The 16,165-nt window shown below is 41.6% G+C and overlaps 1 long non-coding RNA gene across 1 annotated transcript; it reads left to right on the top strand.

Annotated features, from left to right (window-relative positions):
• The first annotated feature begins 1,558 nt into the window (after nt 1–1,558).
• Nucleotides 1,559–4,618, top strand: LOC118944336. The gene is made up of 3 exons (XR_005039580.1): nt 1,559–1,649; nt 4,140–4,201; nt 4,316–4,618. It is a non-coding gene; the product is annotated as an uncharacterized LOC118944336 (long non-coding RNA).
• Nucleotides 4,619–16,165: the final 11,547 nt, after the last annotated feature.

The following is a 16,165-nucleotide window of genomic DNA, read 5'->3' on the forward strand; positions in this document are numbered from 1 at the left end:
TTGTCCTGTTGGAAAGTGAACCTTCATCCCAGTCTGAGGTCCTGAGTGCTCTGGAGCAGGTTTTCATCAAGGATCTCTCTGTACTTTGCTCCGTTCATCTCAGCCTTGATCCTGACTAGTCTCCCAGTCCCTGCTGCTAAAGAAACGTCCCCACAGCATGATGCTGCCACCACCATGCTTCACCATAGGGATAGTGCCAGGTTTCCTCCAGACGTGACACTTAACATTCAGGCCAAAGAGTTCAATCTTCGTTTCATTAGACCAGAGAATCTTGTTTCTCATGGTCTGAGAGTCTTTTGGTGCCTTTTGGCAAACTCCAAGAGGGCTGTCATGTGCCCTTTACTGAGTGGCTCTTGCATTGTCTTGGCTGTACAGTACCTAGGTGTCTGGCTAGACTGTAAACTCTCCTTCCAGACTCATATCAAACATCTCCAATCTAAAATCAAATCTAGAGTCGGCTTTCCATTTCGCAACAAAGCCTTTTTCACTCACGCCGCCAAACTTACCCTAGTAAAACTGACTATCCTAACGATCCTCGACTTCGGCGATGTCATCTACAAAATAGCTTCCAATACTCTACTCAGCAAACTGGATGCAGTTTATCACAGTGCCATCTGTTTTGTTACTAAAGCACCTTATACCACCCACCACTGCGACCTGTATGCTCTAATCGGCTGGCCCTCGCTACATATTCATCGCCAGACCCACTGGCTCCAGGTCATCTACAAGTCCAAGCTAGGTAAAGCTCCACCTTATCTCAGTTCACTGGTCACGATGGCAACACCCACCCGTAGCACGCGCTCAAGCAGGTGTATCTCACTGATCATCCCTAAAGCCAACACCTCATTTGGCCGCCTTTCCTTCCAGTTCTCTGCTGCCTGTGACTGGAACGAATTGCAAAAATCGCTGAAGTTGGAGACTTATCTCCCTCACCAACTTTAAACATCTGCTATCTGAGTAGCTAACCGATCGCTGCAGCTGTACATAGTCCATCGGTAAATAGCCCACCCAATTTACCTACCTCATCCCCATACTGTTTTTATTTTATTTACTTTTCTGCTCTTTTGCACACCAGTATTTCTACCTGCACATGACCATCTGATCTTTTATCACTCCAGTGTTAATTTGCTAAATTGTAATTATTCGCCTACCTCCTCATGCCTTTTGCACCCAACGTATATAGACTCTTTCTTTTTTTCCCCCACTGTGTTATTGACTTGTTTATTGTTTTACTCCATGTGTAACTCTGTGTTGTTGTCTGTTCACACTGCTAAGCTTTATCTTGGCCAGGTCGCAGTTGTAAATGAAATCTTGTTCTCAACTAGCCTACCTGGTTAAATAAAGGTGAAATAAAAAAAATATAAAATAAAAAATATATATATACAGTGGGGAGAACAAGTATTTGATACACTGCCGATTTTGCAGGTTTTCCGACTAGAGCTCTCATGGCTAATTTAATGTCTGGAAAATATTTGTTCATTCTGTCTCTGACCCTGTGGCAGGAATGTTGCAAATGCCCACCTTATCTCTTTCTCAGTACTCTGCTCTCTCTCCCCCAGCGTTACCTACACTGCCTAACCTCTTGCTCCTCTATCTCTGTGTTCTTTCAGAGTTACATGCACAAGTGACCAAAGACATCAGTGTCTCAGGTGAGTTGTGTTATAATGCCTTTCCTACGTCTCATACATCCTCCATCCATTACATTCAAGTTCCGAGCAGTGTTTCTACCTCCTGGTCCAAAAAAATATATATAAACTGAAGTTGGAAATGTTCACTTCAATGTCAAGAAATTGCCTGGACTAAATAGTTCAAAATTCTAATTAATTTGTTTGGAGGCAAGTGCTGCTCATTTACTGTGTACTTTATCTCACCTTTTACAGAATAAAAATAACAATTCAACCAGTTTTGAAAAGAGAAAACAGAACATTCTGCTCCGTAGACGGGTTGACTAACAACGTCACAAACTATGCACGCGCATTGATGTGGCCAGAAGCCACCTCATGATTTAACGGTCAAATAGCTAGCAACAATGACAAGAAGCTGTCATGTGGAGAATCATAGTGGGCTTGTTGTATCTCGTTATTGATACCGTGTCTTGTTTAGATTTTTTTTTTACTGATTTCATGTCAATGCTAATATGGCAAACATTTGTTAGCTATCTAGCCAGCTAGCAAGTGCTCGTTGTGCAAATTTATTTATGTTTTCAAAAAACATTTGGAGACTAAATATATTTTACATGTCGTCAACATTGTCTGTTTTGCCCCATAGTTGCATACATGCCGGTTTAGTTGCTAAACAACCCGTCTATTACACTCCATTGCCACCCTTGCACTTTACAATCAGTGGAGGCTGCTGAGGAAGGACATCAGATAATACAAGCTGGAATGGAGTGAATAGAATGGCATCAAACACATAGACACCATGGAAACCATGTGTTTTCATGAATTCGTTACCATTCCACTCCAGACGTTACCACAAGCCCATCCTCCCCAATTCAGGTGCCACCAACCTCCTGTGGCGCCAATATATTTAACCGTAACTGTATGTGGATATACTTGTAGGCCTATGAAGAGGTGCACCAGGAATGACTGTTCTTGTTCTTATCTCCCATGTTGGCAGCCAGCAGTCTGTCAGAGCTGGATGGGAAGATCAGTGCGGTCAAAACAGCGCTACTGAAAAGGATGGGGGAGTTTGGGCTGGTAGCATATGTCACAGTGTCCCCTCTGATCCCCAACCTTTGAACTTCACACACATACCACCACTTTGGGGAACAGACTAGAGGAGTAGCATCAAAGCTCCCCCCCCCCCCCCCCCCCCCCCCCCCCCCCCGCTGTTGAATGCTGACATAGTTTTATTGAGTACAATGATTGGAACCGAAGATCTTCGTCAGGCTGCAAGATTCCTTGTAGAAAACCTGTAGATCCTACCTTGTAGAAGACCTGTAGATCCTGCCTTGTAGAAGACCTGTAGATCCTACCTTGTAGAAGACCTGTAGATCCTACCTTGTAGAAGACTTGTAGATCCTACCTTGTAGAAGACCTGTAGATCCTACCTTGTAGAAGACTTGTAGATCCTACCTTGTAGAAGACCTGTAGATCCTACCTTGTAGAATACTTGTAGATCCTACCTTGTAGAAGACCTGTAGATCCTGCCTTGTAGAAGACCGGTAGATCCAACAATTGTTTACAGACAGATTATTTCACTTATAATTCACTGTATCACAATTCCAGTGTGTCAGAAGTTTACTGCCACCCCCAACCGTGAAGCATGGGGGTGGCAGCATCATGTTGTGGGGGGTGTTTTTCTGCAGGAGGGACTGGTGCACTTCACAAAATAGATGGCATCATGAGGTAGGAAAATTATGTGGATATATATATATTTTTTTTACCTTTATTTAACTAGGCAAGTCAGTTAAGAACAAATTCTTATTTTCAATGATGGCCTAGGAACAGTGGGTTAACTGCCTGTTCAGGGGCAGAACGACAGATTTGTACCTAGTCAGCTCGGGGATTTGAACTTGCAACCTTCCGGTTACTAGTCCAACGCTCTAAGCAAGATCTCAAGACATCAGTCAGGAAGTTAAAGCTTGGTGGCAAATGGGTCTTCCAAATGGACAATGACCCCAAGCATACTTCCAAAGTTGTGGCAAAATGGCTTAAGGACAACAAAGTCAAGGTATTGGAGTGGCCATCACAAGGCCCTGACCTCAATCCCATAGAAAATGTGTGGGCAGAACTGAAAAAGCATGTGCGAGCAAGGAGACCAGCTCTGTCAGGAGGAATGGGCCAAACTTCACCCAACTTATTGTGGGAAGCATGTGGAAGGCTACCTGAAATGATTGACCCAAGTTAAACAATTTTAAAGGCAATGCTACCAAATACTAATTGAGTGTATGTAAACTTCGGACCCACTGGGAATGTGATGAAAGAAATAAAAGCTGAAATAAATCCTTCTCTCTACTATTATTCTGACATTCCACATTCTTAATATAAAGTAGTTATCCTAACTGACCTAAAACAGGGATTTTTACTAGGATTAAATGTCAGGAATTGTGAAAAACTGAGTTTAAATGTATTTGGCTAAAGTGTATGTGAACTTCTGACTTCAACTGTATTTATCTTTCATGACTTAACTTTTAGGATCTTGTACCTGCATTCATCTGAACTGCATATTGTCAACCGGAAACCCTGAAATGATCAAGGTGGGAGAACAGTTATTCTAGTACTTATACGTTTTTCTTTCCCTGTTGTGTTAAGTGTGTTTTACAACGGGTGGGCCTAATCCTGAATGCTAATTAGTTCAAACTGCTTTCCAGCCGGTGTCTATTCCACAAGGTACCACCAGCTAAATCTATGATGTTAAAATGCCTATTTACTCTACAATCTGACTGTGGAATCCACCGTCTCATCAGCCCATCAACCCTGTAACATTATTTTTTAATTTAAATGTTTAATTTAACTTTATTTAACTAGGCAATGATTGTTTTGTAAATAAATGATATTTTGGCAAACATGTTGAAGGGGACTTTGATTCATGGTTCTAATCACATACACTGTACATGAAAGTGTAACACCAGCCTGGTCACCCATGAGACAAGTCAGTATTCAATGTTTTTCCATGTCTGAGGACGTCGGGAGAGGCTGTGGAAACTGGCCAGTAGGGGCGACAGTGAGCGCTGTTACCCTAAAAGGTTTCAGTTTTGGTAGGGCTTTGTGGAGGGGGATGGTAGATGGTTGTAAACATCTCCCTCTGATTCTAAAGGTTGCGAGTTCGAAACCAGTAATGAAAAGCTTTTATATATATATATATATATATATATATATATATATATATATATATATATATATATATATATATATATATTTATATATATATTTATTTTAGTTTTAAGCCTGTCCCAAACTTTAATCATTCAGAGTTGATGCATCACCTTAAGAATGTTGAGTTGATGCCTAAATGTAACCTTAAAAACATCAGCATTTGACGTTTGGAACAACTTTGAAATTTGATGTTTGAGAAAAATGGGTTGAACGTCTAATTCTGACGCAGAGCTGGTAGGTTATATATATATGTACACACACACACACACACCGTGTTATACACACACACACACCGTGTTATACACACACCGTGTTATACACACACACACACACACCATGTTATACACACACACACACACACACCGTGTTATATACAAACACACACACACACACACACACTGTGTTATACACACACACACCGTGTTAGACACACACACACACACACACACACCGTGTTATACACACACCATGTTAGACACACACACACACACACCATGTTATACACACACACACACACACACCGTGTTATATACAAACACACACACACACACACACACTGTGTTATACACACACACACCGTGTTAGACACACACACACAGTGTTAGACACACACACACACACACACCATGTTATACACACACACACACACACACACACCATGTATTACACACACACACACCGTGTTTTATACACACACACTGTGTTAGACACACACATACACACCGTGTTACACACACACACACTGTGTTATATACACACACACACCATGTTATACACACACACACACACACACACACCGTGTTAGACACACACACACACACACCGTGTTAGACACACACACACCGTGTTATACACATACACACCGTGTTATACACACACACACACACCGTGTTAGACACACACACACACCATGTTAGACACACACACACACACACACACTGTGTTAGACACACACACACACACCGTGTTATACACACACACACACCGTGTTAGACACACACACACACCATGTTATACACACACACACACACACCGTGTTAGACACACACACACACACACACTGTGTTAGACACACACACACACACACTGTGTTAGACACACACACACACACACACACACCGTGTTATACACACACACACACACACACACACACACACTGTGTTATACACACACACACACACACACACACCGTGTTATACACACACACACACACACACACACAGTGTTATACACACACACACACACACTGTGTTATACACACACACACACACACTGTGTTATACACACACACACACACACACCGTGTTATACACACACACACACACACCGTGTTATACACACACACACACACACTGTGTTATACACAAACACACACACACACACACACACTGTGTTATACACACACACACACACACACACACCGTGTTATACACACACACACACACACTGTGTTATACACACACACACACACACACACACCGTGTTAGACACACACATTGTACATGAACAGTGTTCGACACAAACACGCACAGTACATTAACAGTGTTAGTCACACACACAGTTAATCAGTTCGCAATTAATTTTCCTTTTCTAAGTTAGGTTGTACATAACTTAAGAGGTTTAAATTGACCTCCGTGAGGTAATTCATATAAAAGGGTGCCACCTTAAAACCTACATGCTCTGCTCACTGGGAGCTTTGAATCAACAGCCCATTTTAAAGTACAGTAGTTTATAGTTAGGAATTCAGGTTTGCCATTTGTGAATCTGTCCATATATAATGAGATGTTATGTACAGTGTGTGTATGTGAACAAGTCTATTAAGGTGTGTGTGTGTACACATCTATTTAGTTGCGTGTGTATTAAGTTGCGTATTTCTCGGTGTGTGTGTGTGTGTGTGTAATTGGGGTGTGTCAGAGATGGAGTGCACCTGTATCAGCTGGCTGGCTGTCTGTCTGTCTGCTTTGCTGTGAAGATGAGGATCACCATGATGTCTATCATTATAACAAATGATTACTAGATCTCTGTCTGCACAGCACAATGCATGGAGCTCCGAGGCCTCCCAGACACACAACACAGTTATGGAAATTGCTCTCTGTACCTGCAGGCATAAATCGATGTGTGAAAGCTAGATTAGTGTTCACAGCCATACGACTAGACAAGCTTATCGCAGGATATAGAATTACTATTGATTGTCATTAAATCTGCAAAATGTATCTATGGCTTGCAATGATTGGGTTTCAAAAAGCAATTATATGTGTAACATCTTGTGGAATTTAAATCATGTATTGTACAGTAATCCTTATTTTCTGATTCTAATTTTACATTTCGTATTTCACCCGGTTACGTAACCCTGCACCTTAGACGCTGCTGCTCCATATACTTAGACTTAAAATCACTGGCCACTTTAATAATGTAACACTAGTCACTCTAATAATGTTTACATATTTATGCTTTACTCATCTCATATGTACATACTGTATTCTATTCTACTGTATTCTATTCTACTGTATTCTATTCTACTGTATTCTATTCTACTGTATTCTATTCTACTGTATTCTATTCTACTGTATTCTATTCTACTGTAGGCCACTTCGACATTGCTCATTCTAATATTTATATATTCCTTAATTCCATTGTTTTACCATTTAGGTTTGTGTGTATTGCTGTGAATTGTTAGATATTACTGTTAAATATTACTGCACTGTTGGCGCTAGACACACAAGCATTTTACTACACCCGCAATAACTTCTGCTAAACATGAGTATGTGACCAATAACATCTGGTAACCATGTGTATGTGAATAATAACTTCTGCTAAACATGTGTATGTGAATAATAACTTCTGCTAAACATGTGTATGTGACCAATAACATCTGGTAAACATGTGTATGTGAATAATAACTTCTGCTAAACATGTGTATGTGACCAATAACATCTGGTAACCATGTGTATGTGACCAATAACATCTGGTAACCATGTGTATGTGACCAATAACATCTGCTAACCATGTGTATGTGACCAATAACATCTGCTAACCATGTGTATGTGACCAATAACATCTGCTAAACATGTGTATGTGACCAATAACTTCTGCTAAACATGTGTATGTGACCAATAACATCTGGTAACCATGTGTATGTGACCAATAACATCTGCTAAACATGTGTATGTGACCAATAACATCTGGTAACCATGTGTATGTGACCAATAACATCTGCTAAACATGTGTATGTGACCAATAACTTCTGCTAAACATGTGTATGTGACCAATAACATCTGGTAACCATGTGTATGTGACCAATAACTTCTGCTAACCATGTGTATGTGACCAATAACATCTGGTAACCATGTGTATGTGACCAATAACATCTGCTAAACATGTGTATGTGACCAATAACTTCTGCTAAACATGTGTATGTGACCAATAACTTCTGCTAACCATGTGTATGTGACCAATAACTTCTGCTAACCATGTGTATGTGACCAATAACATCTGCTAACCATGTGTATGTGACCAATAACTTCTGCTAACCATGTGTATGTGACCAATAACATCTGCTAACCATGTGTATGTGACCAATAACTTCTTCTAAACATGTGTATGTGACCAATAACATCTGCTAACCATGTGTATGTGACCAATAACTTCTGCTAAACATGTGTATGTGACCAATAACTTCTGCTAAACATGTGTATGTGACCAATAACATCTGGTAACCATGTGTATGTGACCAATAACTTCTGCTAAACATGTGTATGTGACCAATAACATCTGGTAACCATGTGTATGTGACCAATAACTTCTGCTAAACATGTGTATGTGAATAATAACTTCTGCTAAACATGTGTATGTGACCAATAACATCTGCTAACCATGTGTATGTGACCAATAACTTCTGCTAAACATGTGTATGTGACCAATAACATCTGGTAACCATGTGTATGTGACCAATTAAAAATAGATTTGAGTAAAATGGCACATCGTCAACATTCTATGACGTTCTATTGTGAGTGGTGCCTGGACATTGATTCATGTTATTTTGTGTCCGTCTTGTGCAGTCAGATAATATTCCGTTATTTCTGTGGAAATGGAGAAACCTTTTCATCTCACTCCTTTCTCAGGTGTTCCTCACATTTTCCGGTCTCTCCCATTCTGTCACTCTCTTATGCTTCTAAACGTTCTGGGTCCAAGGCCCACACAGCACCGAAGGGAGGTACTTGAGCACCGTGACAATGAGAACAGGGGGTCTCTGTATTGTTCTCCTGTGGTTCTTTGTCTCAGATTCAGAACCCTTATAAGGTTAATGAGACCTGATTGGTCTGAGTGTAACAAACGGATTAAGGAGGAGGACAAAGGGCTTCAATGGGAGGTCTGTCTGTGGGGATGTGTCCCAAACGGCACCCTATTCCCTATATAGGCCCATAAAGTAATGCACTATATAGGGAACTGTGTGCCTATATATGGGACGTAACCTGTCTGTATAGCTAGGATGGAACCACCCATGACTTGTATTTGTATTTATTAAGGATCCCCATTGGCAGCTGCCAGGGCAGCAGCTACTCTTCCTGGGGTTCAGCAACATTGAGGCAGCTACTGTATATACAGTTTAAAATATGACATGACATTGCATGATGAGGCTATTGAACTGAGTATACAGATTATAGCCAGGTGATGCTGTAACAACACAGCTCAAAAAAGTTATTTCACTTCATGTACTATAATTAGAAGCAGGAGCCACAACAGTCACATTGACTATAATTAGAAGCAGGAGCCACAACAGCCACATTGACTATAATTAGAAGCAGGAGCCACAACAGGAGCCACAACAGTCACATTGACTATAATTAGAAGCAGGAGCCACAACAGCCACATTGACTAGAATTAGAAGCAGGAGCCACAACAGGAGCCACAACAGCCACATTGATTATAATTAGAAACAGGAGCCACAACAGGAGCCACAACAGTCACATTGATTATAATTAGAAACAGGAGCCACAACAGGAGCCACAACAGCTACATTGACTATAATTAGAAGCAGGAGCCACAACAGTCACATTGACTATAATCAGAAGCAGGAGCCACAACAGGAGCCACAACAGCCACATTGATTATAATTAGAAGCAGGAGCCACAACAGCCACATTGATTATAATTAGAAGCAGGAGCCACAACAGGAGCCACAACAGTCACATTGACTATAATTAGAAGCAGGAGCCACAACAGCCACATTGATTATAATTAGAAGCAGGAGCCACAACAGGAGCCACAACAGCCACATTGACTATAATTAGAAGCAGGAGCCACAACAGGAGCCACAACAGTCACATTGACTATAATTAGAAGCAGGAGCCACAACAGGAGCCACAACAGTCACATTGACTATAATTAGAAGCAGGAGCCACAACAGGAGCCACAACAGTCACATTGACTATAATTAGAAGCAGGAGCCACAACAGGAGCCACAACAGAAGCCACAACAGCCACATTGACTATAATTAGAAGCAGGAGCCACAACAGGAGCCACAACAGGCACATTGACTATAATTAGAAGCAGGAGCCACAACAGGAGCCACAACAGAAGCCACAACAGACACATTGACTATAATTAGAAGCAGGAGCCACAACAGCCACATTGACTATAATTAGAAGCAGGAGCTACAACAGCCACATTGACTAGAATTATCAAAATTGGATTTATTTTAGAATTCTTTGTGGGTCTCTGTAATCTGAGGGAGATATGTGTCTCTACTATGGTCATACATTTGGCAGGAGGTTAGGAAGTGCAGCTCAGTTTCCACCTAATTTTGGGGCAGTGTGCACAAAGCCTGTCTTCTCTTGTGTCTGTCTGTCTCTCTCTCTCTCTCTATTTCTACTCCTGTGATTAAGTCTCTCTGGGAACCTTGAGGGAGGTTTATTCTGGTCTTGTATCAGGGTCCCTCTGCATGATATCAAGGCCAGGGAGGAGAGATTCATATCCATTCACAACTCTCCAGCTCTTAATGGGCTCGGCCACTCCAGAGAGAAGCTCTTTCCTGTGACTAGTCAGCTCCAGTCTTCATTCAGCCCTGTAGCTCTGTGTCAAAAAAGACTGTTGCTCGTTTGTCTCCTGAACAATGAGGAACAAGTCTGAATCTCTGGCCGGGGACAAAGGGGAGAAAACAGCCTTTTCATTCTGCAGAACATTAGATTCTGACACATTTTGCCATGGCAGGGTTTTCTTCTTGGGTCCTGAGTGCTGCAGGATGTGGGTCTTTAAAAGGACCACCTGTTGGTTACCAGCCGGGTCTTCATTACGACTATTATCACAGGGTGAGGAGCGCACCACGGGGGTTTCTAAAGTTAACCCTGTTGATCAGGAACCAGGCTGGAAGGAACCACGTTCCACTGCCATGCCTTTAGGGGGAAATAGGCCTACATAACCAACTCCAGTCTCATGTCCAATTCTGTTTCATCACTTTTCGCATGTATATATTTTTGCGGCTTTTTGTGGATCAAGAAAAAGGGGAGTATTCATTCACAGTTGTCACTCACTCACAAATGACTCAAAAATATGACCAAATAACCATAGTTCAAGCCACTTAATTATAGATAACCTGTTTTTCTTTTAAGTGTAGACTTCAGAAACCAAATGTTTATATGCATGCATTGCTAAATAACACACATCTGAGCAAAAATGATGACTTTATTATTATATTTCAGTATTAACAATACGTGATGCTCCACTACTTCAGTCAATTATTTTCACATCTCTAAGGCTGCCGGCAGAGAGAGTTTAATATTTGTACTTTTTGAATGGAAATTGGACCATTTTCTTCCCCAAAGCCATAATCAGAGCAAGAGCATAACCCCCTCGAATTTCTGTGAATGTGTTCATGCCTCAAAATACCTATTATTTACATTTATAATAGTCTGAGAGAGCATTGGAGATTGAATTTGACAAACTAAAAGACTAAAAAATAACGTGGCAAAAATACTTGGCATTCAGATGATCTGTATTCAATAGATCTGAGGCTGCTGTAGATGCTGAACCAAATACCAATACAGTACTGACTATCACTTTGTATGTCAATGTGTATACAATATGTTGTCAGACAGATTGTATTCTAAATCACTCTCAGACGTTCATACACCTCTGATCTCACTGGACCGTGTGTGTGTGTGTGTGTGTGTGTGTGTGTGTGTGTGTGTGTGTGTGTGTGTGTGTGTGTGTGTGTGTGTGTGTGTGTGTGTGTGTGTGTGTGAGAGAGAGATGCTCTCTGTGTCCCTTTCTGCCTGCTGTATTCTACCAGTCTGTGTGGAGTTAACATGTGCCTGTGATATTGCCAGGCTGGATCAGCGGGAGCCGAATTCAGGCAATTACAATCAAGTCAGGGCATAGTTAGTGCGTGGGCCCAGCACCTGAGCTGGATGCTGATGAGACACTTAGCCCCAACCAAACCCCCAACCCGCCTCCATGCCTTGGCCCAGACGCAGCTTAGTGCCTCAACCTCCAACCCCCTGGTGGACAGCAACTGTTCCCTTCACCTCATTCCCCCTCCTCCGTGATAGTCTCTCTCTCACCTCTCTCTGTTCTTCAACATACTGCACTATGCATATGCTCTGGGCTGTGATGGTCGTCCACATTTAAAGAGTTTCGTTCCAAAATGCTATTTCCATCACTTTTTCACCTTTGTGTTTTCATCAGAAATGAATGCTTATAGGGACCTTCATGTGTAAATATTACTTTTCTCAGATGACCGTATTCATGAATTTAAAATGAATATGAAAAAAGTAATATTGATGTCATAAAGCTATCATTTGGACAGTTCTTTAAAACGAATGTAGTTATTTGTTCCATTTGACAGTGTAAAACCTAGCAGTACTACTGATTTCTCTGAGACTGAGGTGGATGGATATACAGCGTTTGTCTCTGAAGTGAAACCGAGTGATAGATTTCAAACAAATACATATATTGTCATTGTCTTAATTAGATAGTGAAAAAACACACCAATCAATTTCGTAAGTTTTAAACAATAAAAGCTAATTTACCAACATTTCTGAAAACGGATATATGGCATTTTGGAATGAAACTGTTCATTTACTATTGGTTCACACTGTAATACCACACACCCACGTTGTCATAGTCTCCATGGTACCTGTGTGTGCTGAACATTGACTAAGGCTCTCTATTCAATCTGCATCACGGAAGTTCAGCGTGATTTAAAGGCAACGTTCTCGCGTTAGTGGAGTCTGCATTCACGGGGAACGCTTAAGCGATACAGGTTGAATAAAGACCTGAATTGCTCACGGCACATATCAGGGAAACTAAATCAGAAAATGGTCAGGGAGGTGAAAATAGTAAGAGAAGGGAAAGAGGGGGAAAGCACGTTGGTCAGATAGAGCTCAAGAATATGGAGTCAAGAGACAGCTCTCCAATCATTCTTAGTGCCCTTTTTCCTACGAGATGCTCTTTGGAAAGGTAAGGAAAGCCAGCAGGCTAGTCACCCTCACTCAGGTGGGCAGGCAGCACACTTTGCTGAAGGGTTGTTGTGATTCTACAGATCAGGTTACCCACTACTAGCTACACTACTCACACTGCTGGTTGCTCCGAAGGAGTCCCTGTAAATAAAACACCTAGCTCTCAATGTAAAGACCTGAAAGCAGTCTCTCCTGAAGTAAAGGGCAGCATGAAATGTTCTCTCTCTGTCTCTCTCTGTCTCTGTCTCTTTCTCTGTCTCTGTCTCTCTCTTTCTCTGTCTCTCTCTTTGTCTGTCCCTCTATCTTTCTCTGTCTCTAATTTATGAGCATGCATCTTTCATCTGTTGTTTTGAAGTGCACTGACAGTCTGTTTTGGCAGATTACTAGTCTTGATCCTCATTCCATTCAACCCTTAGAGCCTGTGGCACCAACATATCTTCTAAGATTCCTCTTGTGTGCTTGTGGTAGTTTGGTGGGGCGTGATGCTGATGTTGAACACATCTATGTCGCCAAACATTTAGATTACACCAGTACTGTTTGAGGCAGTTGCTAGTTTGGTGGGGTGTAGGGGGGAATTGGAACACCATTTTTCTCCCAATTTTTGCCATAATGCCTTTTCTGACAATGGATTATTTTCCTGAGGCTGTAGATGCCCGGCTGCTGCAGGTTGTCTCTGTCAAATTATTGATGCTTAAATATTCCTTCTGTGTGTGGTAGTTGGTAGTAGTTTGTTGGGTGTAGGGGTGAAGTTGAAGATCCATCTCCTTTTCCAAATTTTTGCCATAATGGTTGTTTTTTGACTCCGTTTTATATATATATTTTTTCTTCAGGCTTTCTTTTTGTGTGGTTGGATACCTACCACCAGCCCAGACAGCCAGGGTTGTCTCTGTCAAATTATTCCATCTTGGTCGAAGAAAAATAAATTGGATTGTGTTGATCCTGTTCTGTTCCTGGGAGGGCGGCAGCGGCATTATCCTCGGCTGACACCGCTGTCCAAGAGGCAATCACAGAGGCCTTCGCCTCATTCCCCTCGCCTCGCCTCCCTGTGACAAAAACACTCCATCTGCTAGGAGAGGAAATCACACCACAATGAGGTCTCACTCTCTGAGACTGCTGCTACGGTGGTATGACCTGCCTGGGCTGACAGCTGGGCCCTGAGAGAGAGGGATGTCTACTAACCGACCGCTAACGACACAACGCATCATACCATACCACAGAACTCCACACAACAGCAGCCATATGTACTCCACAAATGCTCTGCACCTGTTCACACACACAGAGCAGTTTCCTTTTCAGTTTCACAGTTCATAGGCTAGAAATCACTGTTAAATCTAAATCAACAAAGATGTAAAAATGTCAGGAAATGTTGTGCAGATGACTTTATGTATTTGTCTATAAGAAAAAAGCTACAGTGAATATACTTCCTCCTTGCTTATGGAATGAGAAGATGTGGCTGCCCCACTGTGGCACAAACTATTACACTCAATGTAGAACACATTTAGCTTTTCTGGTTTATAAAACACTTGTCGGGCCCACCTAAAACATCCTTCACAAATCATTCCTATAACCACAATCCTCCCACAGTAATGCTAGCATACAGAGTGACAAAACACACTGACAGAAATACTAGCATTAGTTCAGCAATCTGGGATAGGGAAAAACCACACACTTTTATGGAAATAACTGCCACCCTTTATGGGTCGCCCCTTTTTAGTATTGACTAGAGTCACCTCTCCCTGCTCCCTGGTGTCTTACCTGGAGATCAAATGCACCTCTCTGAATTCATCCCAAATGGCACTCTATTGCCTAGGCTCTACCCCCCCCCCCCCCCCCCCACACACACACACACTATTAACACACAGCTGACACCACCTCTTGAGATGTACCATGAAGACAGAGACCTGACATTACAGACAGGCAGGGAGACAGACAGGCAGGGAGACAGACAAGCAGAGAGACAGACAGGCAGGGAGACAGACAGGCAGAGAGACAGACAGGCAGGAGACAGGCAGGCAGGCAGAGAGACAGACAGGCTGGGAGACAGACAGGCTGGGAGACAGACAGGCTGGCATCCTGAAGAGTGGAGAACTCCACCCCCCTCTCCCACACGCTCACACACACACCCTCTCCCATTCTCTACCCCACTTCCGCCATGACAAATTCACCTGCTATCTCTGGAATAGATGTTCATCTTTTATTATTTTATCTCTGAAATAGATGTTAATCTGCTATCTGAAGTATATGTTAATCCCCTATCTATGAAATATATGTTATTCCACTATCTCTGGAATAGATGTTATTCTGCTATCTCTGAAATATATGTTCATATTTTATATCTGAAATAGATGTTAACTTGCTATATCTGAAATATATGTTCATATTTTATCTCACATAGATGTTAACCTGCTTTCTCTGATATAGATGCTAATCTGCTATTTCTGGAATAGATGCTAATCTGCTATTTCTGGAATAGATGCTAATCTGCTATTTCTGGAATAGATGCTAATCTGCTATTTCTGGAATAGATGCTAATCTGCTATTTCTGGAATAGATGCTAATCTGCTATTTCTGGAATAGATGGTAATCTGCTATTTCTGGAATAGATGCTAATCTGCTATTTTTGGAATAGATGGTAATCTGCTATCTCTGAAATATATGCTAATCTGCTATCTCTGGAATAGATGCTAATCCGCTATTTCTGGAATAGATGTTAATTTGCTATCTCTGGAATAGATGCTAATCTGCTATCTCTGGAATAGATGCTAATCTGCTATCTCTGGAGTAGATGCTAATCGGCTATCTCTGGAATAGATATTAATCTGCTATCTCTTGAATAGATGCTAATCTGCTATCTCTGGAATAGATGTTAATCTGCTATCTCTGGAATAG

The sequence above is a fragment of the Oncorhynchus mykiss genome, chromosome 25 (genome assembly GCF_013265735.2).
Source record: "Oncorhynchus mykiss isolate Arlee chromosome 25, USDA_OmykA_1.1, whole genome shotgun sequence".
NCBI classification, from domain to species: Eukaryota; Metazoa; Chordata; class Actinopteri; order Salmoniformes; family Salmonidae; genus Oncorhynchus; species Oncorhynchus mykiss.